Below are 13,952 nucleotides of genomic sequence, written 5' to 3' on the forward strand. Positions count from 1 at the left end.
GTGAGGAATCGGTGGATGAGGACGACATCTTGCCTCTGTAGAGCCAGTTTGTGCAGGGACAGATTAATTGCCAGCTTGTTTTGTGGGGGCCCAAACGAATCAATCATTTCAGCCACAGTCGTGTGGCAGACCCTGGCACTGAAATTATTGGTTTGTTAAGTGTGCATGCCCTGTTTACACAACATAAGGGTGGGTGGGCCCAAGGACAATTCCATCTTGCACCTCTTTTTGTTCTTTGCGTTATGTACTCTTTGGGGCCTAGTTTTTCAAACTGCCATCCTGTCTGCCACTGCAGTGCCACTCCTAGATGGGCTACGTGTTTGTGCCGCCCACTTGTGTCGCTTAGCATAGTCATCCAGCTACCTCAGTGCAACCTTTTGGCCCAAAAACAATATTGTGAGGTGTTCAGAATAGACTGGAAATGAGTGGAAATGAATGTCATTGAGGTTAATAATAGCATAGGAACAAAAGAAAAACAAATTCTGTGATTTTAGCTTTTTTCCAAAAATATACAGATACAAAACACGGAAGGGTGGTTTTGGCAAAACCAATACAGATTCAAAACCAGAAGAAAGATCCAAACACAAAACATGAAAAGTGGCCGGTGCACACCCTTAATTTATACTCTATACCTTATACCTGTTACACATTGCATTGTCTAAAAGTAAAGGAGAGAAGGATGAGCTTCCTGTGCTAAAATCATGTAAATCCTGTTTTGCAGGCCTGTCTGAACAGGATTTTGTGCAAGATGGGTTGTGTAGTGTCTGTTGTAAAAAGCCACCTTTCTTTCTTTTACACCAGCACAAGAACCACCCTGAGTGGCCTCTTGGTCTCAGGTGTTGTCGCAATTGGCGGACAGGGCCTCAATGTCGCCTGCTTCTGCCACAATATTGCCTCCTGCTATGAGATACCCACAGCATTTGCATCCTTCTATGTATATGTCCCCCATGAATCCATCTTCGTTTGATTCTTTTGCTAACTCTAGTCAGAGTATGCTGCCGTCTGTAGCCCCTCAGCAAGTGGTGGAGGCGAATAGACCAGTGGCAGTAAAGCAGGGGCATAAGAGAGGTTCCCTTCAGACATTGCCTCAGGATTCTGACTCAACCTCCTCATCGCACTCTGATACTCAGAGTTCGTGGTCTTGCTCATTGGAAGAAGATTGGTCATGCCCCCTTTCTGCACAGCCAGCCTGCTCCATCTTGTCAGTGTGCAACGCGGCCTTGTACTTCCAGCCGCTGGGACACACACGCGGTGGACACCTACACTTCAGCCTGCACCCGAGCAGTACAGTGCTACAGATCCCGTTTGGGAACCTCTGCCTCCACACGTGGCTCTCCACTACCAAGCATCAGAGAGCCACGCTCACTGCTGATCACCGCCTACACAGGTTTCCAGTCAAGTGCTGACTAACCGGGATGCTGGTATTCAGCGGGACTGTATATTGGTGACACTGTGAGTTTATATTAGAGGCACCACTGGCTGATACATACCTACTGTGACTTACAGTGGTTATTTTAAGCTTTTCCCACTATCTGTGGATGTACTAACATACGAGACATTTCTGTTCTACAACGTTGCATGCACTAACAACCGCTGTGTTATGTCTATATTACTATACTAATATTCTATTCTATTTGACCTACTAGGAGCTCCCATTTGTTATTTATTACTGTTCTGGTTTGATCCTTTACTTGGGTTTTTTATATTCTATTTTTTATACACAGAATTTTATTCATTTTTTGATTATTGTGTCATATACTATATGTGTAACCTTTATATGTATATTTATTGTATTTATGTTATTCTACTTTTTAAGTGATAATAAATATAACATCACTGTCCAGCGCTCTCCCTACTTCTTTTTCTTTTTTCAGTGGAAGAAGACCATCAATCCTCTGTGGATGGTCCCCTCTCTGGTGAGAGCCATTAGAGCTGTCCTCAGTATAGAGGAAGAGGAGGTTCTGCTGAAATCTAAGACTCTGGTCTTTAGGCTTCAGAAGGTTGCTAAAGATTATTTTCCTCAGTCTGAACAACTGACGAATCTCATGTCTGAAGCCTGGTGTATTCCAAATAAACATTTTCATGTTACAAGGAATTTAACCTCTCGATACCCATTTCCACTTGGTGAGTGTAACAAATGGTAAGTTCCCCCATCAGTAGATGCTCAACTAGATTGATCAAGAGCTCTACATTATCCATTCCTGCAGTATCCTCATTAAAAGAGGTTACAGATAGAAAACTTGATAACTATTTAAAATCAGTGTTTTCATTATCTGGAGCTATTACCAGACCAGCTATGGCTGTAGCATGGGTAGCCAAGGCTATGGAAGAATGGACAAAGTCTCTGGAGGATAGCATGCCGAATGCTACCAGAGAACAGCTGTCTCATCTCAGGCAGATGCAAGAAGCAGCTATGTATATCAGGGAAGCTGTCATTGATGCAGGTATCTTGGCTTCTAGGGTATCGGCAACTTTGGTTGCGGCTCGAGGAACCCTTTGGCTAAAGACCTTGAAGGTGGATACAGGGGCAAAGAAGGCCCTGGAGTCAGCTCGGTCCTTTCGCCCACAAGGGACAGTCTTCCTCTAGACTGGATAATTCCCTTAGGAAACCACAGACCAGGAAATCCTGGTCAACCAGATGTCCTACTTCCAAGCCGCATGATAAGCAAGGTACCAAGGTTGGAGGTCAACTTCTACAGTTTTCTCATGCCTGGCAACAGACAACTATGGATCTCATGGTTACGCCATGACGTTCCTGAGGCATCCTCAGAGGTTTGTTGGTGCAACCCTTCTGGTTGACCCAGTCAGATCTTTGGCAATCTGGGAGGCTATTGGGGCCATCCTGAGGTCTGGAGTCATAATCCCCATTCCTGTGACGCAACAGGGAAGGTTTTTTTTGTTGAAATTTGTTTTTGATTTAGAAACCAAATGGGTCACATCGCCCTATCCTGAACCTGAAGTCTCTCAACAGATTCATCCATGTGCCCCAATTCTGTATGGAAACCCTATGGTCAATTATGCTGGCAATGGAGCCTGGAGATTTCATGGTCTTTCTGGATATACAGGATGCTTATCTGCATGTTCCTATTGCACGATCTCACCAAGGATTTCTGAGAATGGCGGTAGATCAGCAACATTACCAATTTCAGGCTCTACCCTTCGGGCTGGCCACAGCCCCTCGGGTATTTAATGGCAATCATGACGGCTCACTCAACGACAAGGAGTCAGGATACTGCCATATTTGCATGACCGGATATTGGCACAATCTCAGGAGATGTTACAATGTCATCTCCAGATGACCAGTGTCTGCCTACAAGGGCACAGCTGGATAATCAATTGGAAAAAGTTTTCTCTTTCTCAGCAAATGGTACACTTAGAGGCGCTGCTGGACTCTCTGGGACAGAGGAATCTTCTACAAGAGGACAAGATTGCAGCACTTCAATCTTGTGTGCACAGGATACTTTGCAAGAAAAGAGTATCAGTTCACTTGGCAATGCAGGTGCTGGGCTCCATGGTGTCCACATTCGACATGGTGGCTTATGCCCAGTTCCACTCCAGGTCCCTGCAGCAATGGATTCTGTCTCATTGGGATGGTTGGTATAATCAGATAAAATCTCAGATGATCCGCATCTCGCCAGTTGTTTGGCTCTCCCTTGCTTGGTGGCTGCAGATGACTCATTTAGACAAGGGTCGCCTGTTTTGGGTCCAAGATTGGGTACTTCTCACCATGGATGGAAGTCTATGAGAATGGGGAGCGGTGACAGGTCATCACACCTTTCAGGGGAGGTTGATGGATCAGAAAAGTCACCTACAGACAATGTTTTGAAGCTTTGTGCAGTGCACAGAGCGCTCATTCTGGCACAGGACCTACTTCAGGGCAGGCCTGTCCAGATTCAGTTCGATAACGAGACTACGGTGGCCTATATCAATCATCAAGGAGACACACGAAGTCCGGCAGCCATGAGGGAAGTTGCGAACATTCTGCAGTGGGCAGAATGCCATCTTCCAGCAATATCATCCCAGGAGTCCTCAACTGGGAAGCGGACTTCCTTATTCATCTGGACTTACACGCCGGAGAATGGGCTCTTCATCCGGATGTCTCTCAATTCCTGGTGGACAGGTGGGGACTACCAGATGTAGACCTCATGGCATCACATCGCAACCACAAGGTCCCCAGGTATGGGTCCAGAATAAGGGACCCCTCAGCCACTTTTGTGGACGCTCTGGCGGTGAGATGGGACTTCAAGTTGGCATACCTGTTTCCTCCAATCTCTCTCCTTCCAAGGGTCGTCAGAAAGTTCAAGCAGGAGGGTGGCAGGATAATACTAACAGCTCCAGCCTGGCCCAGGAGACATTGGTCCACCGATCTGACATGTCTATCCATAGACAGTCCACTGCCTCTACGATCGGATTTACTAGTGCAGGGTTCCTGCCTATATCCAGATTTACCGTGGTTGGCTTTGATGGTATGGCTCTTGAGTATTCCATCTTAAAGGCCAAACGTTTCCCTATTTCTGTGATCCAGCTGATGCTGAGGGCCAGGAAGCCTGCTTCGGCCCGCATCTATCACATGATTTGGCATTCATTTTTTCTTTGGTGTTCCCACAGAAAATATGACCCTAGGGTTTTCAGGGTCTCGCGAGTGCTTGCTTTTCTTCAGGCGGGATTAGACTTAGCTCTTCACCTGTCTAACCTGAGAGTTCAGGTTTCTGCATTGTCAGTATGGTTCCAGCGCAGAATTTCTCCCCTGCCACATGTTAGAACATTTTTGCAGGGGGTTCGCCACCTGCAACCTCCATTTGCCCCTCCGGTGGCACTGTGGGATTTAGCTTTGGTTCTCAGGGCACTGCAAGCTTCTCCTTTTGAGCCCTTGGATAAGGAGGACCTTAGATGGTTGACAGCGAAGACACTTTTTCTCGTCGCTATTTCCTCAGCTTGCAGTTTTGGATTTGGCAGCACTGTCATGTCGCTCCCCATATTTGATTTTTCATCAAAATAGGGCTGTTCTCCATACTAGAGCGGGTTACCTTCCTAAGGTGGCATCCCGTTTTCATATTAATGAAGAAATTATTGTCCCGGCCTTTCAGTCTTCAGACCTTTCTAAGGGTGAAGCTTCCCTGCATGTATTTTGTGCCCTACATATCTACATGGATCGTACCAGCTCCATCAGGAAATCAGTTGCACTCTTTGTGTTATATGGGTTTCACAAACGAGGCTGGCCAGCTACCAAACAGACTTTGGCTCACTGGTTGTGGATGACTATTTATCAGGTCTATACACAGGCTGATCTCCTTGTCCCGAACAAGGTGACAGCATATTCTACTCGGTCTGTGGGACCATCGTGGGTGGTTAGACATGGCGCCTCAGATGAACAGCTATGCAAGGCAGCCACTTGGTCTTCAGTCCATACCTTTATCAAATTTTATGCATTTGATACTTTTGCCTCCCAGGATGCTTCCTTTGGGCGGCGGATTCTCCTCTATGCTCAGGAGCATCCCCACCCTTAAAGGAACTGCTTTAGGACATCCCCAAGGTAGATCCAATGGGCCCTGAAGAAGAAAATAAGTTATGGTATAACATACCTTAGTTAACTCTTTTTCTTCGAGGTCCACAGGGCACCCACCCTGACGCACCTAGCCTCAGTTGCGATCTGTCCTTTCTTTTTGTACAGTATCACTGATTCCTTCTTTCAGGTTTTGAGAGTATTTCTTGTGTACATTGTTCTTCCTTCTCCACTTTCCGTCTCTATTATGCTGGCAATGGAGCACTTTTAATGCCAACATTTCAAGACCTATAAGGCCTTGTCATCACCCTGATGACAAGGCCTTATCACTCTTGAAACGTTGGCACTAAAAGTTTCTTACTAAGTCCGTGGAGAGCCACCTTTCTGTGCATACAGACTACGCATTGCTACTTTATTTTAAGGAAGGCACCCGGCACTACAATTGTGGAATTGCGAGTGCCCCTCTACATGTTCTACATATATATATATATATATATATATATATATATATATAAAAGTCAGTAACCCACTGCACTCGCCACTCCCAGATTTGGGGTGCAGACCTGCACTCGCCATTCCCAGGACTGGGGTGCAAGTGGCCTGTGACCACATTGCCTAAATAAATAAAAACAGAAAACCTAGCACTCACCATGTTTAAACAGTCTCAATAATGTCTAAATAAATAAATAATGGGGATTTGGTTCATGGATTGATCAATGCATTTTAAGCCCGCAGCCCACATCACGGGACCCCACTTTTCTGCAGGTCCTACACTATCCGTCACACTAATGGAAACCTGGTAGCTGTTATCACATAGTTTAGACTGAAAAAATTTTACCTGGTTTAAAGCTCACCTGCCAGCTATTGGCTTTTAAAGGTAAGGCAGTCACCTAACATAACTTCTATCATACTACCAAAAGGACAGCTGACACAGGTTAATATTAAATATAAGTAATTTATTTTGCATTTATGTGGAGTGCCAGCCATTTGACTATATATATATATATATATATATACACACACACACACACATATATATATATATACTGCATTGTAGAGGTCTGACAGTCATCACAGCCCCTCTCATCCCCCTCATCACAGCCCCTCATATCCCCTCCTTCACAGCCCCTCATCATACCCCTATCACCCCTCCTCCTCACAGCCCCCTCCATTACAGCCACCCTCTCAGATTTACCTGCTGACTCCAGGCTGTCCTTAACAGTGGCAGCAGAGGACTGGCGGTGGGGGACTGGTCTGGCAGCAACATCGGCGGGCGCCCTCCTGAGCACTGTGACGCGCCTGCGCAGACAGCTGTTTCTCAGTGACACCGTCTGCCTGGAGGCCGCTTGCTGGGTCAGGGTGCCCTCTTCAAGGTGGCACCCTACTCGGCTGCATAACCAGCGTATATGTAAAACTGGCCCTGCACACACAACTTACAATTTGTTACACTTCAGCTTACACACAGTGGGTACTGGGCAGCACAAGCCAGTTGAATTAATATAGGCCTAGTCTGTTGTTATTATTACTATATTATGTTATTTGTACAGCACAGAACCTTGATAAATAAAAAAAATGCCCACAAAAAGCTATTTATAGAGACATTATGAGGAAAAACCCGGACAAATCTGGCACTTGCAGATACCGTGGCAAAGTGATAAAAACCAGTGGGAATACATCAAATCTAAAGTGTAATCTAGAAAGTAAACATCCCAATGTGCTGCAGACTCCTGTTCCTGGTTCCAGTGCAGGGAAAGTGAGACCATACTTGCCAACTCTCCCTCATTGTCAGGGAGACTCCCTGAGCTGGTAGCAATCTCCCTGATTGCACCTTACCCCATTATGAAGCTGTTATATAAAAACAAACAGATATATACTTTCAAAGGGATAATTAGTATAATTTCCCTGCATTGGATATAAGGCACAATGATCCCTATGGCTATACATGCATTTTCTGAGAAGTATCAGTGTGTTTTCATGGACAAATAGATCTTACTAGCTGCTTTTGGGCTTGTTTAATTTTGTATGTAAGTCAATTTTATGACACACCTGTCTATTGTAGCAGTACATGCCCACTTTAATGCGCACTCATAGGTGTTGCTTTCACAATCTCCCTGAAATGCTTTTTCAAAAGTAGGCAACTATGAGTTAGACTTACGATGATGAGCAGCAGCAGTGCATCCACAAATAGGTCTACTAGTACTGCTACTGAACATAATCTAATCCAAATAATCAGGGCCGGATTAACCATGGGGTGATGGAGCTACAGGTCCAGGCCCCACATTAAGATAGGCCCACAGACAGACACTGCTATAGACAGAATTTTTTTCCTGCTGCAGCATGAGAGCAGTAGCCCAAGGCCCCGCCCACTCAAACATTGCAGGTCGGCAACCCCCCCTCCCCGGCATCTCGTCATTAAAAGACTGGGCATACATGTCCGGCGCAATGGTTAGTGTCTCTGGCTCGGCCCCTCCCTGTGCCGCTAGAAAAAAAGTACTGGAATCGAGACCGTGTCACCAATTTTAAAAATTTTTAAAAATATTGTGATGTGGTTTAAACAAAGCGTTGTTGCCAGTGATGAGCTGAGAAGAACGACTGAAAAGACGCTCATCCAATCGGTCCCCACAAGGTGGAACTCAACCTTTTACATGCTACAGTGGCTGATAGAGCTACGTCCTAACCATCAACGAGATAATAAATAGACTTTCAAGTGCACCTCCAATGTTGTCTGCTGCTGAGATAGAACTTATTGCGGAGTTAGTTGGAATATTAGCACCATCTGAGGAGGCAACAAAAATGATGAGCGGCAAAAAATACTTAACTAGTAGCATGGTGATACCTATTGCTGCTATCATCCTTGAAAGTCTTGAGAAAATGCAGCCAAACAAGGAGGTTGCCATATTTGTTTTAAATGAAGCCGTTGAAGGCATGAAGAAGCGATTTGGCAAGGCAGGGTACATCTTTTTATTAGCAATTGCCACATTCTTGGACCCTCTCTTCAAAAAGATGTACTTCAAGGATGCTAGTGCAGTCGCCAAGCTAGTCACTTACACGAAAAACTGGATCGCAAAGGATCTGATGGAAAAAGTGCCAGAAGCAATGCCGAGTCAAGTTCCTCTTCTGAGAATTTTAGGCACTTATTTAACATTGAATATTTAAAGTATAGAGAAGATGAACTGAGTAGGTATTTATGAGAGTGCACGGCAGCACTTTTTAACATCACCTTTATTCATTTTGATGGAAATAACATACACAACAGTCATAGGGCCTGATTCAGAGCCACTCGTAAGCGGCAGCTCGTTCGCTCCGAGCGATGTTTGCCCAACTGCGCATGCGTACGGATCGTTATACGCATGCGCGAACCAGTCAGTGCGGTTGAAATTCATATGTTCGCAAAATAGCGAATGCCTGCTATTTTGAGTGACAGAATGAGGCATATGTGGGTGGTAACAGGGGAAGGTGCTTGAAAACGGGGAGTGGAAATCCGTTCGCAGGCGTGCTTAAAGGTCAAAACGGGCGTTTTAAGGGAGTGCATAATTAATCCAGCAGCGTCATTGACCACGTCACATTGTTTTTTTTAACTCAGAACTGCTCGCAAAATAGTGGTTGAAAAAACCAACCACAACAATAGCGAGCAGTTCAGACGCTGTTCGATGTACTCGATTAATCAAATAAATGGTGGACATGACGTATGGTGCGAGCGGCTAGGGGGCGTATTTTTCAAATTTACATTCGCATGTTTTGCTCGCTCGTTCAGACTTAGAGGCGTGAACAGACAGCAAAGTGCGAACGGTTCATTTGAATAGCCACCCCTTTTTAGAAAACGAACGACCGCAAATAGCGAGCGGCTCTGAATGAGGGCCATAGTTTACTGTGAAATGTACATTAAAAAATAATTGAATGATGAATCTATAGAGAAAATGACATTGGGCCTTTTTCAGGTCCCAACAGACCTGCGGTGCATAGCACATAGCACCGATGTTTGGTACTTTGCACCAGGGCCGCCACCAGGGGGGGGACTGCCGGGACTAGAGTCCCGGGCCCAGACACTTGTGGGGCCCGCTCCTACCCCCTTCTTCTGCACTGTAAAAGTGTGTGCCGACTGCAGTCCCGCTCTGCATAGTTGCTCCGCAGCCGGCACACACATCCCTTTGAAAAAAATTGTTACAGGTGCGGCCGGTGCCCGCTCTGACAACACGCTGCAGCCGCCCACCTCTACACCCAGAGGCTGCCTGTCTGGGCCAGAGAACAAGGTGCCGATAACAGTCTGCAGCCAGATGCTGCACACACGTGCAGGACCAGGCATTTGCAGAGAAGCTGAGAGAGAGGAGAGAGGAGGCTGATGCTGAGCACTGTGAGCAGCACTGGGGTTGGGGTGGGGCCCGCTGCCTGTGATGACTCTATATGTAAGTCAGTGATCTGAGGAGTCTGAAGTAAGCTTAGCTGTCTGCTTCAGACTCCTCTGTTCACTGGCTAAGAGAGCAGATGAGTCATCCTGAAGCTCCACCCACACCCCAGTTTGTGCCGTGTTCAGCTACTCCAGGGACCCGGGCCGGCTGCCAGACGGCATGATTACAGCAGTGACAGCAGGCTCTGCATGCAGAGGAGCCAACTGCCAGGGAGCAGGACTGGCCAGCATTATTATAGGTAAGTGTTGGAGGGAGGCACAGTGTGGGTGAGAGGAGGGGGCACAGTATGGGTGAGATGAGGGAAGGGGGTCACAGTGCGGGTGACATAAGGGAAAGGGAGCACAGGGTGGGCAAGATGAGGGAGCACAGGGTGGGCAAGATGAGGGGGCACATGGTGGGCAAGATGAGGGGGCACAGTGTGGGTGAGATGAGGGAAGGGGAAGCACAGTGTGGGTAAGATGAGAGAAAGGGGAAGCACAGTGGGTGAGATAAGGGACAGGGGGAGCACAGTGTGGGTGAGATGAGGGATGGGGGAGCACAGTGCAGGATAGGGAAAAGGTAGTACAATGCGGGATGTGGAGCACAGTGGGATAGAGAAAAGGGGAGGCAGAACATATAGGGGACACAATGCAGAACATATAGGGGGAAGCACATGTGTACAGATATATGAAAGGACAAGACAATATATTTTATGATGGCATATATTTTATAGCGGCTTCTTTGCTGGTCAAGTTAAGTCTGCTGGGAGTCAAGTAGATGGCGAAGTCAAGCTACCACCCAGAGACGAGTGAGGATCCAGCGCTTGACAAGCTGAGGGTACCCCTCTGTGCTCCCCAAGGTCAGCAGAGCAGGTAAGGTCCCAGTGGGACAACCCTACCTCATTACCACCCTAGACCACCAGGGTGTCAGGCCTTTTTCCCTGGGCATACAGTGGCACATAGCAAAGCTAGGGCCACTTGCTTGTCTTTGCCTCCCAATCTAAAAGTTACCAGCTCATCCCTCACTATCACCCCCCCTTTTGCGGCACAATAGAGTGAGTAAAGTCACTTCTCACTTAGCCGCCCAGGCCCGCCCTCCCGCTCCACCTCCTACATATGCTGCAAAAAAGTTTTTCTAGTGAGCCAGCACGGTGTGACGTCAAGGGGTGGGGGGGGTGGGGGAGCGGTTTAGGGGGGGGCTAGGAGGGGGGCCCTGCCTATTTTGTCAGTCCCGGGCCCCACAATTTTTGATGGCGGCCCTGCTTTGCACATGCACCAGACCCGTACTGCACATGTGCAGTATGAGTCTGCGATGGTGGACGCAGGACGGTATCAGACTGTTAGTGATTGGCAGTCTCATTCCATTTGGGGCTGGCAACAGCCTCAGTCACTGAAAATGTAGGCATGTCGCCACTGTTGTGGGGGTGGGATGAGGCCAGGATCTCCGTCAGAGGATGGAAATTTATTAGCCTCTTGGTAGTCAACTTGCGCGACCCCATGGGTTATTCAGCCGCCAAATGGTGTCGGAGATTGAACCATTACGATATTGTTCAATCGTACCTTAATCGTCTCTCCCATAGTTCCGAGGAGCAGCCGGAAGGACGTAGGAGCGGGGTTTGAGGTAAGTATTGTTTTTTTTTGGGGGGGGGGGTTGTGAGTGGCACTACAGGGGCATTACTATGGGGGCATTACCATATGGGCACTACTACAGGGGCATTACCATATGGGCACTACTACAGGGGCATTACCTCTGAGGGGCATTACTATAGGTGCACTGCTGAAGGGGGCATTACTATAGGGGCACTGCTGCAGGGGGCATTACAATGGGGGAATTACCAGGGGGGCGCCAAACTACTCTCTTGCCCCAGGTGACAAAAATCCTAGTTTTGGCCCTACTTACATTGTTAGTAACTAGAGTATTATTAGTCATATATTGTAGCAGATTCAAGGCAGATTCCAAATGAGTGTCAGAACATTAATAGTTACTTTTTTAGAGTTATATAAAAACAGTTTAACTTTATATTGTCTTTAATCAGGGATTATGTGACACAAAAACCTCTTGAATCCTTTTTGTCCTGCTGGCTGCGGCCTGAGCTAATTTTTATTGATGTTGTTACTGTGTTACACACACAGAATGGGGTTTCAGTCTGATACAGGTTATTAGCTTTGTTAGTTATTACGATATATTTCACTCTTTTTAAAGATTGTAATAATTCATGTACAGTATATATATTATAGTACCCAAAAGACTTTTGCATATTGCTTGTAATGGGGAATGTACCACTGGCACTGACATCATTTATAGATGGATGCCATAGTGGTGCAGTTATAAACAGTGGTATGCTAAGCTTACTGATGCTTGCTAATACCGAACATAGGACCTGGTTCAGACCCGCTCGCTAGATGCGTATGCAAATTTGGCAAGGCAAGCGATCGCACGGCAAGGTATTAGCACGCCCACTATGTCTTGGCGTGTGATCGCATTGTGTATGCAGATGACCACCAGCCTGTCTGAAGACCCCCACTTGCGCACATCATCTTCAGGAAGTGTATGCAACCTTCAATAACATTGAAGACCAACAGTAGCCATCGCAGCAATTGTGGTTGACCATACCCTACCGCAAGAACTGCATGCGCTTCAGTGTAAAATACAGCCAAGTGACGTGTACTATGATGCTGCCTCTTAATTATGCACACCTCTGAACCGGCGTTAGGATGCTCAGTCACGCCTGCATTCGCATTTCCACTCCCCCTTTTTGAGTGGCCAGCCCCTGTCACCACCCACAAATGGCTTCTGTCACTCATTCAGCTGGGCTGTCTGTGCACAGCGAGCAAATGCTTACCGATCGCTCTCAATGGTTCGCGCACGTGCATTGCGATGCGTACACATGCGCAGAATGCCAACAATTGGCTGGTTGCATGACAGCGCATTCTATCGAGTGGGTCTGAATCAGGTCCATAGGTCATAACCCCTTTAGTGACTACTAAAGAGATTATGACTTATTCTTAAATGGAGACCATGATATCATAAGGCAGGCCTGGCCAATCTGTGGTTTTCCAGCTGTTATAAAACTACACATCCCAGCACACCATGCCACAGTTTTAGCATCACCTAACAATAAAACTGGCAGGATATGCTGGGACTTGTAGTTCCACAACAGCTGGAGAGTCACAGGTTGGCCAGGCCTGTCAAAATGCATGTTATATTAATTAATGCAGTATGCTTTGTGTTGTACTCTTTAAAGTACATTTAAACACTGAAAATATCAATATTACCATGAAATTTAGATGAACGAAAAACATCACCATCGTGTATTCTCTACAAGAAATACCACAGAAGAGTTAAAAAAGCCTCTGAATGACGTGATCAATCTTCAACTTTGCAGATCCCTCAGGAACTCGCTATATATTTGGGTAAGCCTTTCTTAAGAAATGTTCTGAACAAGATAAGCTTGCAAGCAGCAAATAATGGCTTAAAACTATTGTTCCAGGTGCTTCACTGGAGAAATAACAGGATAACCCACTTGCATATTGGAGAACAATGGAAAGGACATACCCTAGCCTTACCAAGTTAGTTATCTTCCCCTGATGCTACAGTTTTGGTCACTGCCCCTCAACATCACCCCCCTCCCCCCCTGTTTATTGCACTTTGCTAATTGCACTTTGTTTAGCGCACTTTGGCCCTGATTCAGAGCCGGACGCTCTGACCAGAGCGCTCGCTCTGAATCAGGGCCCACCTCCATAATTATGGAGCGTCCTCCTGGACGCTCGTACAGCTGTGGGTCACCACCCACAACGTATACGAGCGTGCAGGTTGATGGTCGCGATGGTCTTGACCATCGCGACCATCGCCACTGCGAGCCGGAGCCTGCGGTTCAGTTTCTCAACCGCAAGGCCCGGAGTGATTTTGGCTCTATCAGAGCCAAAATCACTCCCACTGACATCACTAGTGATGTCAGTGGGCCGGCTTCTGATGGTAGGCTTTCCCTTGGGAACGCTCCGTCTGGGAGGCACGCCCCCGGCACGCCCACCAAAGGGGGCGTGCTGTCAATCAACATCGACAGC

Source organism: Taudactylus pleione, unplaced genomic scaffold (assembly GCF_031769625.1).
Source record: "Taudactylus pleione unplaced genomic scaffold, aTauple2 ptg000040l, whole genome shotgun sequence".
Taxonomy (NCBI): Eukaryota; Metazoa; Chordata; class Amphibia; order Anura; family Myobatrachidae; genus Taudactylus; species Taudactylus pleione.